Consider the following 5584-nt stretch of genomic DNA (forward strand, 5'->3'; position numbering starts at 1 on the left):
ACCCTGCCCAGCTGGGCAAAGGGCAGACAGCCTTGGTCCCAACCAAGGGCTGGGTGGCAACAAGCCAAGGGTGGTGCCCCAGGGGGCCATAAAACTATCAGTGGTATTTGTTCGGCGCAAACTATGTGCCAAAAACTGTGTTAAGTGCCAAGATAGATAGAGGAGCGTCAGGCTGGATGCAGTCCCCCATCTTCTTTCTTTCTTTTCTTTCCTTTCTTTCTTTCTTTCTTTCTTTCTTTCTTTCTTTCTTTCTTTCTTTCTCTTTCTTTCTTTCTTTCTTTCTCTCTTTCTCTCTTTCTCTCTTTCTTTCTTTCTTTCTTTCCTTCTTTCTTTCTTTCTTTCTTTCTTTCTTTCTTTCTTTCCTTTCTTCTTTCTTTCTTTCTTTCTTTCTTTCTTTCTTTCTTTCTTTCTTTCTTTCCTTTCTTTCTTTCTTTCTTTCTTTCTTTCTTTCTTCTTTCCTTTCTTTCTTTCTTTCTTTTCTTTCTTTCTTTCTTTCTTTCTTTCTTTCTTTCTTTCTTTCTTTCTTTCTTTCTTTCTCTCTTTCTCTCTTTCTCTCTCTTTCTTTCTTTCTTTCTTTCTTTCTTTCTTTCTTTCTTTCTTTCCTTTCTTCTTCCTTTCTTCTTCCTTTCTTCTTTCTTGTTCTTTTCTTTCTTCTTTTCTTTCTTTCTTTTCTTTCTTTCTTTCTTTCTTTCTTTCTTTCTCTCTCTCTCTCTCTCTCTCTCTTTCTTTCTTTCTTTCTCTCTTTCTCTCTCTCTCTCTGTCTTTCCTTCTTTCCTTCCTTCCTTCCTTCCTTCTTTCCTTCCTTCCTTCCTTCCTTCCTTCCTTCCTTCCTTCCTTCCTTCCTTCCTTCCTTCCTTCTTTCTTTCTTTCTTTCTTTTACTTATTTGTTTATTTTACTTGTACATATCTATTCTATTTATTTTATTTTGTTGGTATGTTTGGTTTGGTTCTCTGTCTCCCCGTTTTAGACTGTGAGCCCACTGTTGGGTAGGGACCGTCTCTAGATGTTGCCAACTTGGACTTCCCAAGAGCTTAGTCCAGTGCTCTGCACACTGTAAGCGCTCAATAAATACGATTGATTGATTGATTCCTCCCCTCCCAGGGTTCACAGTCTGAGGGAAACGGGAAGGGGTCCCACAGAGGGGCCCCGGGGGGTGTCTCCCCAGCCAGCCACTACGCAGATCATCATCATCATCATCATCATCAATCATATTTATTGAGCGCTTACTGTGTGCAGAGCACTGGACTAAGCGCTTGGGAAGTACAAGTTGGCACATATAGATGAGTCACGGTAATCGTAACAGTGGAGTAAGCGCGCTTAACAAACACCACAGTCATCAGCATCATCATCATGAGTAGTAGTAACAATAATAAAATGACAAGAATACTAACAGTGGACTTTGTTAACGACTTACTCTGTGCCAAGTCTCGGGCTAAGCGCTGGGGAGAGACAAAGACGACGGAGTCGGACACAGGCCCTGACGACCACCGGCCTCACGGTCTAAGGGGGAGGGGGAATGTTGCCAACTTGTACTTCCCAAGCACTTAGTACAGTGCTCTGCCCACAGTAAGCGTTCAATAAAAATTACTGAATGTATGAATGAATGAATGGGTATTGAATCCTCTTTGGACAGATGAGGCAACCGAGGGCCAGAGAAGCGACTTGCCCAACATCCCACTCCAGACAAATGGTGGATCTCGGATTAGAACCCAGGGCCCTTAACTTCTGGCCGTGGACTCTTTCCATTATGTCGTGCCACTTTCCAGTGGGGCTGGCCCAGACTGGAGAAGAGAAGTTTTGCTTTCATTAGTACAGTGCTCTGCACACGCGCTCAATAAATACGACAGAATTAATTTGCTTTTTTGCTCTCCCCCTCGCCCCCCTCCATCCCCCCGTCTTACCTCCTTCCCTTCCCCACAGCACCTGTATATATATATATGTTTGTACATATTTATTACTCTATTCATTTATTTATTTTACTTGTACATATCTATTCTATTTATTTTATTTTGTTAATATGTTTGGTTTTGTTCTCTGTCTCCCCCTTCTAGACTGTGAGCCCACTGTTGGGTAGGGACTGTCTCTATTGCCAACTTGTACTTCCCAAGCGCTTAGTACAGTGCTCTGCACACAGTAAGCACTCAATAAATACGATTGATGATGATGATGTATATATGTTTGTACATATTTATTACTCCATTTATTTATTTTACTTGTAAATATCTATTCTATTTTTTTATTTTGTTAATATGTTTGGTTTTGTTCTCTGTCTCCCCCTTCTAGACTGTGAGCCCACTGTTGGGTAGGGACTGTCTCTATATGTTGCCAACTTGTACTTCCCAAGCGCTTAGTACAGTGCTCTGCACACAGTAAGCGCTCAATAAATACGATTGATTGATTGATTACTAAAAACTTCCATTGACGAGGCCTTCTAAAATCAAACCTCCTCCGGAAAACTTTCCCTGATTAATCCTCCACCTCCCCCTCTACTTCCACTTCACTGCCATCACCTGTGAGCTTTAGGGCTCAATATTAAGCACTTGTATTCTCCTCTCCCCCTGCACACCCTCAGTCCTGATGTCCATATCACAATTCAATCAGTCAATCGTATTTATTGAGCGCTTACTGTGTGCAGAGCACTGTACTAAGCGCTTGGGAAGTCCAAGTTGGCAACATCTAGAGACGGTCCCTACCCAACAGTGGGCTCACGGTCTAGAAGAGGGAGACAGAGAACAAAACAAAACATATTAACAAAATAAAATAGAACAGATATGTACAAGTAAATAAATAAATAAATAAGTGGAGTAATAAATACGTACAAACATATATACAGGTGCTGTGGGGAAGGGCATCCCCCCCCACCCTATCTCCTTCCCCCCCCACCACAGCACCTGTATATATGTTTGTACAGATTTATTACTCCATTTATTTTACTCGTACATATTTACTATTCTATTTATTTTATTTTGTTAATATGTTTGGTTTTCTTTGTCTGTCTCCCCCTTCTAGACTGTGAACCCACTGTTGGGTAGGGACTGTCTCTAGATGTTGCCAACTTGTACTTCCCAAGCGCTTAGCACAGTGCTCTGCACACAGTAAGTGCTCAATAAATACGATTGATTGATTAATTGATTACCTTGCATTCCTCCCCCCCAACCCCAGCGCTTAGAACAGTGCTTGGCACATAGTAAGTGTTTAACATTCAATCATATTTACTGAGCGCTTACTGTGTGCAGAGCACTGTGCTAAATGCCATCATTCATTCAATCATGTTTCATTCATTTCATTTCGTATTCATTCAATAATCATCGTTATAATTATTGATTACAAACCTTTTGTATCAACCAAGTTACACGAAAAACTCATCAAAGGCAAACCAGGACCTAAATGGCGTTAATTCACAGACTTAGGTTTCCAATAAGTGACTTAGAGAAGCAGTGTGGCTCAGTGGAAAAGAGCGCGGGCTTTGGAGTCAGTGGTCATGGGTTCAAATCCCGGTCCTGCCAATTGTCAGCTGTGTGACTTTGGGCAAGTCACTTCACTTCTCGGCGCCTCAGTTACCCCATCTGTAAAATGGGGATTAAGACTGTGAGCTCCCCGTGGGACAATCTGATCACCTCGTATCTTCCCCAGCGCTTAGAACAGTGCTTTGCACATAGTAAGCGCTTATCAAATGCCATCATCATCATCATCATCATTGATCAGAAGTGCCCAAATCCTGTCAGAGTGTGGGAACTTAGAGAAGCAGCGTGGCTCAGTGGAAAGAGCCCGGGCTTTGGAGTCAGAGGTCATGGGTTCGAATCCCGGCTCCGCCACATGTCTGCTGTGTGACTGTGGGCAAGTCACTTCACTTCTCTGAGCCTCAGTTACCGCATCTGTAAAATGAGGGTTAAGACTGTGAGCCCCATGTGGAACAAACTGATCACCTTGTATCCCCCCAGCGCTTAGAACAGTGCTTTGCACATAGTAAGCGCTTAACAAATGCCATCATTATTATTATTATTGTTATTATCCCTATCTTTCCTTATAGAAGGCCCATCCCCAGAGCCAGTTTTCAGGGTAGTTCCTGTAACCTGAATGGGACACCATCTTCGACTCCTAGCTGTCATTTAATCATAATAATGGTAATTGTTAAGCGCTTACTATGTGCCAAGCACCGTTCTAAGCGCTGAGGGGGGATACAAGGTGATCAGGTTGTCCCCCTGGGGGGCTCACAGACTTCATCCCCATTTTCCAGATGAGGGAACTGAGGCCCAGAGGAAGTGAAGTGACTTGGCCAAAGTCACACAGCTGACAAGTGGCGGAGCTGGGATTAGAAGCTCCCTTACTTGGAAGGGATTAGACTTCCAAGGCTGGGCTTTTTCCACTTATCCATTTAGCTCTCCGTGGATCACCGGCTAAATCCCTGTACTCTGTCCCAACCTGCTCCAGCTGCTGGCTCACACTGCCCCCCGCCCTGCCCCAGCCTGGGACTCTCCCAAAGAATCCACTAGAAAGCGCTTAGTACACTGCTCTGCACACAGTAACGGCTCAATAAATACGATTGAACGAATGAATATTCGTTCCAAGCGCCTAGTACAGTGCTCCGCACACAGTAAGCGCCCAATAAATATGTTTGGTTGAATTACTATTCTATTTATTTTGTTAATGATGTGCATTTAGCTTTAATGAATATTCATTCATTCAATCAATCGTATTTATTGATAACAAAACAAAACATATGAACAAAATAAAAGAAACAGAATAAATATGTACAAATAAAATAGAGTAATAAATATGTACAAACATATATACATATATACAGGTGGTGTGGGGAGAGGAAGGAGGTAAGGCGGGGGGGTGGGGAGGTGAGGAGGGGGAGAGGAAGGCTTATTATTATTATTATTATTATTAACAGCCCACTGTTGGGTAGGGACTGTCTCTATATGTTGCCAACTTGTACTTCCCAAGCGCTTAGTACAGTGCCCAATAAATACGATTGATTGATTGATTGATTGAAATACCACCACCAACATCATCATCATTATTATTATTACTAATAATAAGCGTTACTTCACTTCTCCGTACCTCGGCCGTAAATCACGACCGGGAGCCTGTATATATGTATATATGTTTGTACATATTTATTACTCTATTTCTTTATTTATTTATTTTACTTGTACAGATCTATTCTATTTATTTGATTTTGTTAGTATGTTTGGTTTTGTTCTCTGTCTCCCCCTTTTAGACTGTGAGCCCAATGTTGGGTAGGGACTGTCTCTAGATGTTGCCAATTTGTACTTCCCAAGCGCTTAGTACAGTGCTCTGCACATAGTAAGCGCTCAATAAATACGATTGATGATGATGATGATGATGATTATTACTCCCAAGGGCACCAGGAGGCGCTGTGGGCGGGGCGCGGCTGTAATCCTCCCCTCGCACTAGGGGGCGCTGCCGACGTCCCTCCCCAGCGCGCCCCGCCCCCAGCCAGGGCCCGCGCCTGCGCACACACCCCCGACCCGCTCCCGCGCAGACTCAGTCGGGAGGTGTGCGCGCGGTTGCAGCCCCCGCTTCCGGCTTCCGGTTCCCGGCGGGCCGCGCGCG

The sequence above is a fragment of the Tachyglossus aculeatus genome, chromosome 8, assembly GCF_015852505.1.
Source record: "Tachyglossus aculeatus isolate mTacAcu1 chromosome 8, mTacAcu1.pri, whole genome shotgun sequence".
Lineage (NCBI taxonomy): Eukaryota > Metazoa > Chordata > Mammalia > Monotremata > Tachyglossidae > Tachyglossus > Tachyglossus aculeatus.